Below are 16,249 nucleotides of genomic sequence, written 5' to 3' on the forward strand. Positions count from 1 at the left end.
GGACGAAATCTACCTTCAAAGAATCTAAATGATTCAGTGTCTGCTGAAACCATTAGTAAGAACCTTACTTCTTATTCTAAACCTTCACAGACAGATTTTCTGCATCATCCTCTGATATTAGAAATTCTAAGATATCATCGTATCTTCCATTATAAATATCCTCCATATTTCTGAAGATATTTTCATAACTATTCTTATCTGAAATCATTTATCTCTTCACGCTATCTGTGTTACATCATAAAAGAAACTATTTTAGTTTCTAATTTCTGAAAATTTCGAAAAATGGATGTTTTTGAAGTAGTGTTGGGAATTGAAGCATGAGTTAGTATAATATAATGACACTTGATCAACGTGATTATATTACAGTAAGTCATGTTGAGTTTCTAATGGAACGTGATAAAGGTTCACAGATCACACCCTCATCATGAACCATGTTACATAACTCTTTCATTCTATTTAATCTCTAAATATATCAAGAAAATACTTTTCTTGATGATTCGGTCTTTCCCAGATATTCTGGTAATTTGACAAGTCAGATTGTGCCATTACCGTTTCTTTCTTAGAACATTAACTATGTTCATTTCAAAATCCATACCTACGAATTTTGGACTATTATTCGCTTGACTTAAAGTCAGGAAGAGAAAACGAAATCATGAAGCTCCGAAATATAATGGAAAATATAAAGCCCAAAAACAATCCCGAAATTACAAACCGTGTATATCGATGCGTATAGCAATATAAAGACACGGGAGAATCAAAAACACTATAACCCCAAGGTAATAGTAGAAGAAAATAACCTTCACTGGTGGTAGATGAAAAAGAAGAATGAAGGATACGATAGCCAAGAAAATATCAAGAATCAAAACTGGATTAAGCATTTTCACAATCTATTAAGAAGTATGAAATAAGAAAGAAGATTATAGGAGTGGTGAAAATAAATGAAACGAAAGAGGTCAATTTATAGCAAAATATCAGACATAGCAATCGAGGCAGATTACGCATTTAATCAAAGAAAATCCTAATTTCCTTAAATTCCGAAGAATCAAATCTTATTTAAATTATGAAGATTTTCTATTCCTTAAATTCCGAAAATCAATCGTTACTACATCAAGAGATAAGATGAATCTCTATTCTCTATTTCACTCTATTACGATAACTTCTCTCACACGCTTCGAGTAATCGGATTTTTTTATCTGTATTATTCAATGGTGAAAAAAAAAATTCTATTTACCAACTCATATTCTTCATGAAAACATTTTTATTGTTAGCCATGACGACCTCACTCAAATTTCGGGACGAAATTTCTTTAACGGGTAGGTACTGTGACAACCCGAAAATTTTTGACCAAATTTAAACTTTATCTTTAAATGATTTAACGTTTCCGACACGATAAGCAAAGTCTGTAAACCGAATCTCAAAATTTTTAAACTATTCAAGTACCCTTCGGTTGTTCTCAACGATTCGCGAACCATTATATGTAAATAGATACATATATATATACTATAACTTGAAAACGTAACAAAGTTTTAATTGTTTAATACCGTACATTAAACTTATTGGTTTAAATATTTTTTTGAATATATATGATAAGTTGGAATATTAATTGTATGAATAACTTGCGACGTATATTTAAAACGTGTTTATAAATGTTGAAAATATTTATTAACTTGGTCATAAAACGATTTATTATTATATATATATCAACAAATAGTGAGGCAATGATTTATAGAAGAAAATGACCAAAATACTCGAAAGTTTATGATATACTTTGAGTGGTATAGTTTAGGGATAATTTAAGGCTATATTTTGACAAAGGTACGAGTCACAAAACGTAAAATACAAGTTTTCTCAGCGTACGAAAGGACATTTGAAAAACTGGAACCGGGACATAAGTCGAGTGATGACGTATGACTTATCGGAACAAAAATTACAAGTCAACTATGCATGTGAATTTAATATAATATATAACTAATTATATAAATTAAATATATTTTATATATAATATAAAATTATGTCGACAAACAAGAAGTTAAAAATTTGTGAGCTGTCCCAGGGTACCATGCGATCGCATGGCCTTGAAGCACAAATCCCATGCGATCGCATGGGTAATTTTTCAGAAAAGGTTCTATAAATTGCTCGATTTTTGGCTTAGTTTTCACACATCATATATTACTCCGTATTTTATTATTATTATTATTATTATTATTATTATTATTATTATTATTATTATTATTATTATTATTATTATTAAGATTAATATTATTATTAATCTTATTATTATTAATTTTATTAATTAGTATTATACATAAAATACTACGACGAGGTTATGAGCGTGTCACTTTCAAAATAGTTTTCAAGCGAGATAGAGCTAAGAAAATTATGGGTTATTGCCAAGGAGGTTATGGGTAATGTTCGGGGGTATATTTGTGAATCAAACCTAGTGTTTATCATCTCCGTTGCGTCTACGTACTTTCCTACAATATTGAATCTCAATATTGATACGTAAGCACTCATATTTTATCTTTTATATATTAATTGTGTATCCATGTCTAGTGCTCGAGTATATATATTTATACATGCTTGTATGCTAAATTTCGTCGTTAAACAGTTTATGATGAATCACGAATTAAATACATATATTACTGGTAAAAGGTATATGATATGCATGTTTTTGGAAAGCTGGCGAAAAATCAATGACTTTTCATTTAGATATCGAATAGTTTCGATGAACGGATTAAAAGATATGATCAACTGAATTATGATTGACGTTAATTGAAATTGCTTTTGAATCTGCAATTAAGATTTAAACAACTTGTTTACGAGATTGATAAATTGGATTTTTGAATATTATCAACCGAGTAAATGAATCCTTATATAAGGTACGTCTCATTTTGTTAAACAACTGTCAAAATTGACTTTTTGAAACGACTTTGGATAACTTTTGTATGTCGATCTCGAGCATTAGGATTGTGATACACTATGACCTGACCTAGCTTGATAGACAATTATTGACCAACATATATTCTCTAGGTTGAGATCTACGGTTATTTGGTATTCCAAGTTTCGGTCACATTTCGGTGAACGACTTTATGTACTGCTAAGGTGAGTTTCATTGCTCCCTTTTTAATTGCTTTTGCAATATATATTTTTGAGCTGAGAATACATGCAATTTATTTTAAACACAATGGATACAAGTACATACTTAATTCTACACTGAGTTTGAACCAAAAATCCCTTAGCTTTGGTAACTAGTAGCTGCCAGTACATAGGATATGGACTGGTGGGCGCGAATAACAGTATATGGATCCATAGGGCTTGACATCCCCGTCTGAGCTAGAGCGCTAACCTTTTAACGGATGTGTGTTATTTGAGTTTAGGACACGTTGGTTTGCGTGTATTAAAACGAATGGGGTATTTATCATTATAACGTTAAAACTTAGTTACCAGGGTGCTCTGTTACATAGAATCTATTGATAAACGTTTCTGGATGAAACAACTGAAATCTTGTGATCCACTTTTATATATAGATTACGCGAAACACTAAAACTATGAACTCACCAACCTTTGTGTTGACACTTGTTAGCATGTTTATTCTCAGGTTTCTAGAAGTCTTCCGCTGTTTGCTTATATGTGATACAAGCTATGTGCATGGAGTCATACATGATTTATTCAAGAAAACTTTGCATTCACAAAATCATCACCGTGTATCTTATTTTGACTTCATTATCAACAGATGTATTATGGTAAACTATTATTTATGGTGATTGTCTATATGTAGAAATTATCAAACGTTGAAAACCTTAGAAATTGATATTTATTTATTGTGTACCTTTTGAAAAGAATGCAATGTTTACAAAACGTATCATATAGAGGTCAAATACCTCGCAATGAAATCAATGAATGACGTGTTCGTCCATATGGATTTGGAGCGATCGTCACACCATAGACACTAATTAACACCATTTCAAGTCTATAAAACGAATTTAGAGAAATTTAGAGTTTTTACAAACCTTACCCCAAGTAGTAAAATTAGTATCAAAACGTAGAGGATGAAGAGAGGATTCCAAAAGTACAATTTATTTTATTGAAAGCTTGCGAGATCGAATTTAGATGATGAATCTTTATTTTGTGAGTTTGAGAGAAAAATATGGAAGTAATCAAGAATGAGGAGGTGAAATGAATGAGTGGTGGTGGTGGGGGATTGACTAGTTGACTAGTCACTAGTTTGCCCACTTGACAACATTAGTCCCTCGAGTTTGAAAGCGGGTGCGTGAATTAACCAAACAAATTATTTTAAATACGCTAGAGGGAACGAGAGATGTTATAATTAAATAACGGGAATATTAAAAACGCTAATTAACGGAAGATACGAATTTAGATAACTAAATATATTATCAAAAAAAAAAGACGGGTGTTAAAATAAATTAACGGAAAAAGGCGGGTTATTACAGTATTTGTCATGGTTTGGGTGTTAAATCACTAGGTTATAAGTATGTTGGTGTTTTGATGTTTTTAAAGAAATGTTTGCTAGTCAAAATGGGTGTTGACTTTGATTTGGTGTCAAACTAAGTTTCGAGTCAAGTTTTGATGAATCAAGTATGTAGGTTTTAATTGGTGTATTGGAAATATAATCACTAGCCGTTAGTGATTTTGGGCGTTTATGTAACTTGTGTCAAAATGGGTAAATTGAATTGTGTAAAAGTTGATGATAACACTAGTTTTGGTCAAAATGGATGTTTAAACACTTGTGTTCAGTGTTAAAATGGCGTTTTTGGAAGTAATCGCTCATGAGAAGTGATTTTGAGTCAAAGTGATATTTTTAACATAAGTCAAATGTGGTCAAGTGCAATATGGGTCAATATTGCACATGTTGTAGTTTTGGTGTAAATGGCGTTTGAAATGATCACTACCTAAGTAGTAATCTAGTGTCGGGACCAAGGTTGGTCTAGTTAGTGTAAAGTATAATTTGGGTTAAATTGTACATTGTAGAATGGGTTTGAATTACCACCCGAAGTGGTAATTGGTTTGTGTCCATTAAGTGTTAAATGGACGGGTTTTGGCGAGCAAGGTGTGACCCCTCGGCTATGGGATGATTGTGTCGGATTCTCTTTTAGAGAATGTATATTTATGTGTATATTGTGCCTATGTGTGATATAGGTGGTTACTTGCTCGGATTTGAGGACGGAGATCATGTTATACATGACTTGTGCGGGCATTCCAATGTGAGTGGAATAATTATACGTATATGTATATAATGTATTTATTTGTGTGGCGTGAAATGTGGGTTAGTCGCGGTGTGAAGACACCACATTTTACGTGATGAGTGGGTTGGTCGCGGTGTTAAGACACCACTCCAGGGTTAGTGACATGTGGGTTAGTCGCGGTGTTAAGACACCACATTTGTCGTAATGGGTGGGTTAGTCAAGGTGTTAAGACACCACCTGAGGGTTAGTGATACGAGGTGTTCAGTACACTAACGGGGTTAGTGATACGAGGTGTTCAGTACACTAACGGATGTTGTGAACACTGATGGTCCTTCACGAGCACCATTCCCTTGTACTATTGGTTAACCATGGTTGCGTGAATTTTGTACTAAGATATTAATTTGTGAACTATATGCTATTGGCGATGCTAGCTTATTGTGAATTGCGGATATTTAGTTTTTGCATAGTGATTGCATGGGTGTTGAATTGCTAACTCGTATGCGCTATTTGTGTAAGTGTATGCAAGTAAGTATATTATATATGTATATGTATAATTATTGCATTCACTAAGCTTCATGCTTACCCTCTCGTTGTTTACCTTTTTAGAGGTATTGTGATTGTGAAGCTAGCTAGTTGTTAGACTAGATGCGTAGGAGCGCTTGTGATCGATGGGGGTAGCTTTTGGATATTTAGACGCGGATTGGGGATGTCGTAGCCTCCGGGATTATGCTCTTGGTATCGGGTTGGATTATTGACTATTAACCCGTATTTTGTATGATTGGGTCATTATTACAAAGGCTTTTTTAATGTGTTATTTGTGTACCAAGGGTCATTATAATTTGTTAAACGTATCGTTATGATATTATGTTTTTAGTTAAAACACACTTGGGAATATTATGTATTATGAACGCTTTAATGGGACCTAACTTCTTAAAAAAATAGTGCTTCGTTTTCGGTAAACAGATTCGGGTTGTTTCATTTCTGGGCAAAATTTGAATATTTTAGGGCAACATTTTGAAGAATTTTGGACAAAACTTGATGAGTTTTGGTCAAAATTTGTAGGTTTTGGTGCAAAAAAAAATTCAGCCGGAGCAAAGTCGAAAATCCAACATTTTTATACTGAAAATTACAAATCCACTTGGGGCGGCCGATAAAAGTTGTGAAGATTCCATGACCACGTATCCTTTCCTTTGTCCGCGAATTTGCAGCTCGATAAAAGTTGTTGTAGATCTAGTAGCTCAATTAAGGTACGACCTGAAGGTTCACGCCTCGATTCTAGCTAAGTTCGAAGGCATCTCCATGCTTAAGGAGTCGATCATTGACCTTGACATCTTTATTATCTTCCAACATGTATAAACGCTCGAGAATATTTTTAAGTGCTTGATCTCCAAGCCATTTGTCTTCCAAAACAATGTGTCGTCACCGTCACTAACAACTTTAACGTATGTATTAGGAAAATTAATATTCATTTTTTTTTCAAGTCGGGTCCGATATTTTTGACACCATTCCAAATCGACCAGAGACCCATTACAATAGGATTTCCACCGTTTTCGGTTATTGATAACCCCATCTCGCCCGTGAATGCTTTGAATTATTTTGATACTTACTGTAATTACATCCTAGCTTGTTTTTAGAGATCCGGTACACCGTACACATGATATGTTATTTAACTCCTAAAACTAGCATAAGCATGAGAGTTTTATTTAGCACCATTAACAATGAAGTCAAAAAAAATTTACACACTAATAATATCTCGATAAATACTTTAATTAAATTATCGACAGCAACAGAAGTATACATTATAGATAAGTAGTTACTAGTAACACCTAACAAATGTTTTAAAACTGCTATTGCTAGTTGACTTTTAACAACACTTTTCTAATGGCACAGTCTCCTTATACCCCTTGTAGCCTTTGTCATATCAATTTGACTTTTGTTCAAAAATTTGAATCAATGTTTTTTCTTCTATCATTAACCTTTATTTATAACATTTTAAATACTTTTTTGTTCGGAGAACATATTAAACATATTTTCCCCATTTCATATTTTTTTTACTTTTTTTAACGATAGTCTTTAAAATGTTGTTAGAGTACAAACAAAACTTGTGCTCTATAATTATCGCCATTTAAAAGTCACATATTTATGCAGATATGGATGACATTAGGTCGGGTTTGAACCAGATTTAGATAATTACATACCCAAACCCGATTAAAAAAATTCATCCTAAACCCGGACTCGCCGGATCCCCATTTAGTTACTAACTGGCGGATAAACGGGGTTTTCCGCGAGTATTCGGGTCCCAATTTCATTAAAAGCAATCCTTGGAGCGGGTAATTAGGTTTGTGTCTAAAATCATTTTCGGACCCGCGAAAAAATTAAAAAACATGCTCATACCCGACACAAAACTCATTTACTCGACCCAAACCTGGCCCATATATGTTGGGTTTCGGGATTGTCTATCGGGTACAAATTTTTTTTGTCATCCCTATATGCAGCTTATCGACATCTCAAATTGTTGTCATTAAAAAGTTCCTTTCACAATTTGACATTTTAATTTATTCAAAAATAAGTGTTCGACTTACAAATTTTACTTAATTAAAAAAATACACTTTAGTCGAGTTAAATAATAGAGTATATGTTTTTAGTCTTGACAGATAATTTTTATAAAATATAATTATTGTTATTATTAAATGTTGTTTTATGTTAATTAAGTAAATTTGTTATCTGTTTATATTTATAAGTAAAAATAGAAAATTAATAAACAAAAAAATTTGGAAAACTAAAATTTCGTTTGATGTTTTGTTGTGACAAAATCATTTGGTTCCTTTTTATTTTATTTTATATTTATATTAGCGTATAAATATAAATACAAGTTAAATATTAATCAGAGAGTATAACCACTAAAAAATCAAATTAATGCCCTTAACAAAACTTAAAAAACAACAAATAATACTGGATGATTTGACCGATATAGTGTCAGGAAGTGTAGAAGAGAGTATATTCATTAACTCCCTTTTTAATTGACATATATACTAATAAATGAAAAATGATAAACATAACTTTTAAAATTACGTTTAAACATACCAAATGTATAATTTCATATTTATAATTAACAGTTATCATTAATCCTTAATAACACCATGATCAAAATTATATAAGGAAAGTCGGTAATAAAAAATGAATATTTATACTTTATAATTAGTTCAACGGAATTTTAAAAGTTAAAAATATTATGCTTAAACGTAGTCTTAAGGGTTACGTTCTTCTAAACAAAAATATAAAATCAAAAGGGTCAATTAATGAATAAAACTTATTGACTTGCAAATTTGAATATGGATCAAATCCATAAATTTATAAGTGTGATGCAAAAATTAGATGATTTAACACGCTAAGTGAAAGGACCCGTTCATATACATTATAAACGATTCACAATAGTTGATTACATCGCGATGTATTTGACCTCTATATGATACATTTTAAAAAACATTGCATTCGTTTTTAAAAGACAAACTTTCTTTACATCTAAAATTGACGGCATGCATACCATTTTATAATACATCCAACTATAATTGACTTAATAATAATCTTGATAAACTCAATGACTCGAATGCAACGTCTTTCAAAATATGCCATGAATGATTCCAAGTAATATCCTTAAAATGAGCTAATGCACAGCGGAAGATTTCTTTAATACCTGAGAATAAACATGCTTTAAAGTGTCAACCAAAAGGTTGGTGAGTTCATTAGTTTATCATAATCATTCATTTCCATCATTTTAATAGACCATAAGATTTCATATATTTAATTGTACACGTAACCCGAGTACAAAATAATACGCGTAACCCGCGAATTAAAAATCATTCATATGGATTGAACACCTGGTAACCGACGTTAACTTTAATGCATAGAATATCCCCAAACAGAACCTCTCGTCTGTATAATAATAATCTCGAAGTACTAAAGCATTCGTACCCCGAATGGGACTTGTCAAGGTCCATAGATCTATCTTTAGGATTCGCGTCAATCAGGGGCCATTTCCCTAAATTCTTAGGTTACCAGACTTGAAGGGCGATATTCGGTTTAATAATCCAACCATAGAATGTAATTTTAAGTACTTGTGTCTATTTCGTAAAACATTTATAAAAGCAACGCATGTATTCTCAGTCCCAAAAATATATATATATATATATATATATATATATATATATATATATATATATATATATATATATATATAAAGGGAGTAATGAAACTCACAATACTGTATTTTGTAGTAAAAATACATATGACGTCATTGAACAAGTGCAAGGTTGGCATTGGATTCACGAACCTATATTAATTATATATATTTATATGTTTGATCAATATCTGTTCAACATTTTAGGTCAAGTCGTAGTGTATCACAATCCTAATGCTTGAGACTAAATATGCAAAAGTCAACAAAAATCATATTGACCAAAATTTCTTCCAAAATTTATATATGATTATTATATAGTTTAAATATAGTCGTTTTATATATTTAAATATTTTTAACAGATTTTATTAAAGTAAATAGTATAGTTCTTTTATTAATAAATAAAATTTTATATTAAAATTTATATAATAAAAATATACTTTTATATATCTTAAGTAATAAAATTTATAAAGTTCATTTAATATCATAAAAATAATTTGATAGCTATTATTAATGTAATTATATTATACGTAGTAAAATATCTTTGTATCACATATTTATTTGATTAAATAATATTGATAATAATAATAATAATAAGTAAAAGTTGTATTATTTTGTAATAATTATTATTATTCTACTAATAAAAATAACAATAATTATATTTTCTAAAAATGATAAAATGATAATTTTTATTAATAATAGTACTAAAATGATAATAATAATGATGTTTCATATTAACAATGATATTTTTTATTAAAAATAATAATTTTAGTAAAAATGATAGTTTTAATATTAATAATACTTTTAATGATAATAATAATAGTAAAATAATGAAAACGATATTTTTCCTTTAAATCAATATCTTACAATATTTTAATTTCATCATGATACTCATACTCATTATTTCTTAATTGCTTCGTTTAATAGCTTTTAGTCGTCTTTTATATCGCGTTCATATTAATAATAATAATAGTAATCATAATAATTAGATGTTACTAATATTAGGTTTAATTATAATAATACTAATAATAATAATATTAATGATAATACTAATAACTATTTGAATGATAATAATAATAATAATAATAATAATAATAATAATAATAATAATAATAATAATAATTATAACCTTAACGATAATAATGATAGTAATAATAATAAAAATAACAATAATATCTTTTATTAATAACGACAATAATAATAATAATAATAATAATAATAATAATAATAATAATAATAATAATAATAATAATAATAATAATAATAATAATAATAATAATTAGATTATAACGACGATAATAACGACGATAATAATAATCATTTTTAATAATAATAATAATAATACAAAAATTCAATTGACTATAACTTCTAAACCGTTCATCGAAACCATTCGATATCTAAATGAAAAGTTCTTAATTTTTCGCTAGCTTTCCAATGACATGCATATCATATACCATATCTTAATAGCATATGTATTTAATTCAAGATTCGACATAACCTATCTAACGACAATAACGAACGTATACTGTAACGACCCGACTTTTTCAACTTGCTCTTGTGTTTTTGCGAAACTGCGTATTTGTGCGTACTGTGTTACTTTATACTCTGGAAACTTGATTTACGTGGTTTACTTCCATTTATATGTTAAAACGTGCCTTAGAGTACGTAGGATACATAACTTGATCATTGGAAGCCTTTATAACCGTTAGTGTTATTTGACGTTTCGAATAAATCGCGAACTTGCGCGCACGTTTAACTTTTGTCATAATCGGAATATTATGACTGCGAAATATTAATTATTATTTTATAATAATAATTACCTGGGTTTTTGGATGCTTAATTACTCGTAGTAATTTAATTTTGCACAATAGTGAGTCTTGTTGGACTTTCTACCTTGTTGGGCTCAAGCCCACCCTACTCTAGCTAGTGACCCAATTAATTAGCCCTTGTCCATGTCATCAATCCTTGTCAAATTCCTTGCTTATAAATACTAGCCCTTGTCCATGTCATCAATCCTTGTCAAATTCCTTGCTTATAAATACTAGCCCTTGTCCATGTCATCAATCCTTGTCAAATTCCTTGCTTATAAATACTAGCCATTTACCTCTCATTCAAATCACTTGCTCATTTGGTTTTCACACACACTTGTTCTTTCTTTCTTTCCTTTCTAGTATTTCTTGTAAGTATTCTTTTTCTTCTTCTTTTCCTTTCATTTTCGTGGCCATCATCATCATATTATGGAGATCAAAGTTCCTTTTAGCTTTGATCTTGCTTATATCTTGTTGATTCAAGCATGAATCTTTCAAGAACATGGAAGATTCAAGCTTTCTAGCTTTGAATCTTCACCAACTTTGTAGATTCATCTTTCTTTTACTTTAATCTTGTTATTTTGTGATAAAGATTCAAACTTTTGTTTGTTATCTTCATATATCTTAAAGATCCAAGCTTTATGCTTCAAGATCTTCAAGAACACTAAAGGTTCAAGCTTTCTAGCTTTGTGACCTTATAAATTGTGTAAAAGGGATCCAAGCTCTCTAGCTTAGGGTTCCATCACCTCTTTTGACTTGGATCATGTTCATACTTGTTTGATTGATGTAAAGTTTGTAACTTTGCTTGTAAATAGGACTTGTAATTGTGTTAAGACTAAGGATATGATGTAACCTTGGTTCATCATCCATCTAAGACTCTTAAATGAGTTGTGTTACCACTTGGTCTTAACATATTGTGTATTGATGGTAGAATCTTGGTCAAAAGTGATGCTAAACCATCAACGAGTTGTACACTTGAAGCTACAAGCATCAAGGATGAGAACCGTGATGAGCATCAAGCACCAAGAACCTCACCAGAGCACTTGTCCACTGATTTTCGTATCTGATCAGACTACCTGGGCTACTGGAAAGTTGATTTTCAGTTAGTTCAGTTCGAGTAGATGATTTTCCGTTTAGGCCTCGTCTTAATCCGAGTTAAGGTTTAGGATTTATGGCCCTCCGAGAGTCACTACACCCTATTAACGTTGTGCTAAAATTTCTGACCTACTCGCACTTAAACCGTCGCCACGGTCAAACGAAGACGAGTTATGTTCTGAAAATTGGTCAGCGGTTGGGGACTCACATACGGAGCTATAGCCACTGACTATGCATCTTTTCGATTTACATAGAGGTCGCAGCAGCTGACCGAATTCAGCCTATTGTTTCGATCTCTATTCTTGTCGAACTTACTTAGCTTTTATGATGATGATGATGACACTTAAACTTATTTTATGCACTATTAGAATTTATAAAAACAACCTACTGACCTAGTAACCCTTGATTTAGGTTGACGACCTTTCGGACCGACTTACTACTTGCGTACTTTCATTACCGACTTTACCGCTTTTATCACTGTGAGTTATAGCATTCCCTTTTTTACTTTAACTTATTTTGGGAACTGAGAATACATGCGGATTTTATGTTTTACATACTAGGCACGAGTACTTAAACTTATATATGTGTGGGTTATACAACGGCATAAACATTCCCTTTAGCTCGGTAACGTTTAATCATTGGTTTTTGAACCGTGAACGCGAATCTTAGATATGGATCCATAGGGTTTGACATCCCCACTTGGGCTAGTAGCGCTAGCATTTAACGGGTGTTTAATACTTCGTAGACATACGCACTTGCAAAGTGTACTTACAGGGGGTATAAACGTTAAGTCTAGTTACCGGGTGCCCACGGTTATACATATACTTTATCATACTGATTTGAATTACTGATTTGAAACGCTTGTTTGAAGCACTGAAATCTCGTGGCCTACATTACATTACTAAATACAAACAAACTATAGCTCACCAACATTCGTGTTGACTTTTTAAGCATGTATTTCTCAGGTGTTTAGACGTTGTTGCTTCTGCTGTTAGCCTTGCTGTTCTAGTCTCGGTGTATAGACATGCTGTTACAGACTTGCTGTGTTAGACTTCCGCTGCATTACTTAGAAATGTCTCAAACATGAAACTTTTACTTTGCATTCCCAACTTATGTTATTTTCAAAACAATAGCTTTGTAATGACCTTAGTATCATGTACTCATGTTAATGTTTCCTATTCATATTTTGTAAAACGTTATCTGTTCATGAATTCAAAACTGGTTTTCAAACAGCATATAGTGTTTGACCTTGTAATGATCCTGTTGTTGATGTACTGTACACGATGATTTTGTACGGTACGTCACAGTTGGTATCGGAGCATTGGTTGTAGGGAATTAGGTTGCATTAGTGAGTCTAGGACCGACCCGAGTAGGATTCACTAATAGGACTAATCTACAACTTGCTAGTTTACTTGTTTCTGCGGAACCTGCTGCATGCTACTGTGTTATATTACTACATGTTACTGCTTACTACTACTGCATGCCACTGCTTACTTTTACTACCGTATGAACTTGCTGCATGCTACCGTTTCCTTTTACTGCTATGTAAACTCGCTGCATGCTTTTGCTTATTCTAGCTACTGCATGCTACTATCTGCTTTCGATTGCATGTTACTTCTGTTTAGTATTGTTAATATTGCCATGCTATATACTGCTGTAAACGAGCTAGGTTGCTGTAGTGCCTGATTACGTGCTTGCTTCATGCCTGCTATTCGCTGCACCGACATGGAAAAACTTACCTTTCCTAGTTTAGATGTTCTTCTGAACCCATTTCCCACACGTCTAACCCTAAGGATTAGTATTGTAATCCACCTGTTGCTACTGTTCCACTGTTCCAGAGATCGAAACGATTCTTCACGTAATCTAGGAGGAGTACCCCTCGGATTACATGCCCACTAAAGTCGATCCTCGGAGGAGGAGATATTGGAGGATTTGTCGGAGTAACCGCCCCCCGAGCTCACTCTAAATAGCCACGTACGACGTGTGAACATTCGAAGGTTGTTCAGTTCCTGCAAGATGGCTTGTATCTCGTACGCTATCATGACCGTCACTTATCTCTTTCGTTCTTCACCACTGCTCGACGATCTGACGACATTTCTGGATTTAGTACCCTAACACTCTTAGGCATTGGGGAAGTCAGGAGGACATCTCCTTTCACAAGGTCAGAGTGCCTTCTACTAATGCTCAACCATACCCAACGACTTGGGAGTCGCCTCAAGACATATCGTACTACTACTTGCTACACATATAACTCGACGCGAGACCCAGATTGAATTTCTAGAAAGGAACCTAACGATGTTACCTGAACCTGAACATTTTGAAGAAATTTCAGGACATTTAGGCATTGGTGCATGACCTACGGAACTTACGCACCCACATTGAGAAACCGTGAGATTAATTATGTAGATTTTGTTTTGAGATAGCATAGATAAAGCACCGTTGGATGAAATTGAGTAGAACTAAAAGTGATCACGTTACATTGACCATATGGAGTGATATTGGAATGAACGTACGATTTAGTACAATATAATGACGCCAGGCCAGCGTAATTATATTGAAGTGAATCATGCAGAAGTCCCAATGTTACTACATAAGGAATATGAAGCGATTCAAAGGAAATTTTGGTAGGAACCACTTGAGTATACGCATTATGGTCTGATAAAGGCAGGAATAACCACTTAGTCTAGATACTGTACGAGAAGGGCCTGGACTGCAGAATTGATAACCCAAAAATTTGTTATAGATATAGACACCCTGGATACTTAAGGAAAAAGTTCTCAAATAGGAAAAAAAAAACTTTGGACTCACATACGATAGAGCAGTCGTTATCTCAGCTATGGAGACTTGCAGGGATCCTGATTTTAGTTAGGGTATGTTTCTTCACAACGATTTATCGTCTCGGAATTGTTTAATACTAGAGTGATAGAAACCTTATATCTAAGAATCCTAGTGTGATGGCTAATAAGCCATTAACAATCATGAGAGTTAAGTATTCTATAGGACAAGCTAATGGTAAGTTGGCAGAGATAGAGGAGTAATTTAAGATAGTACCTTAAAAATTAACAGGTGGGTCATTTGGAGATGACCTCATGCCAACAAAACTTGAAAGTTTTATAGTAGTAGTTGGAAAGGATTAGTTACCTGCGCACAAGTAGATGTTATTTGAGAAGGTTGATAAAAATTTTCACGGCAGTATAATAAGATTTGGTTGGAATGGACCTTAAAATTAACCTAATACTCATCGAGTTAGAAAGCTTTGAGGAAATAGTTGGAACGGACTGACTTTCAAGGACGAAAACGAAAGTTATTTATAGTAAGAAGATTATTCGTATACCTCACGAGAATGGTGAGCCAAAAGCCATCTGGATTACTTCAACAACCCGAGATCCCACAATGGAAATGGGAAGGGATGGCGATGGATTTCATTCTGAAACTACCGAAAACAGTCGGCAGTTATGACACTATCGGGGTTATCGTTGATCGCCTCACTAAATCTTCTCACTTTCTAGCCATGAAAGAAACCGATACAATGGACAACGATACATAAAGGAAATTGTATCCCGTTACTTCAGCAATTCAAATTCTATACTACCCAAGAATCGTATTTGATACTCATTCTTATGCGACACTGAATCCTAACTTATTCCGAGAGAATTCTTAATCAATGATAATCATACCATTACCCTTCTTACTTCGATATTAGTCATACCAGTTCGGAATTTCCAAAATCAATGGGTAGTTAATCCCCATCTTCATACTCTCCCTTTCGTTTCTCACTTATAAGCAACAACTTTATACTTAAGCATTTTTGGTCGAAGGACTTATGCCCTACTAATAGTCATCAACCACATTAAAATTCAACAGTTTTCATTACCTCGTAAAATTTTTGCTCAAATATCACCCGAGATTTTCAAAAGTCTTTTACTCGATTCTCATCAATCTTTTTTCAACTTGTAACCTCCAGAATA

This window comes from Rutidosis leptorrhynchoides, chromosome 7 (assembly GCF_046630445.1).
Source record: "Rutidosis leptorrhynchoides isolate AG116_Rl617_1_P2 chromosome 7, CSIRO_AGI_Rlap_v1, whole genome shotgun sequence".
Taxonomy (NCBI): domain Eukaryota; kingdom Viridiplantae; phylum Streptophyta; class Magnoliopsida; order Asterales; family Asteraceae; genus Rutidosis; species Rutidosis leptorrhynchoides.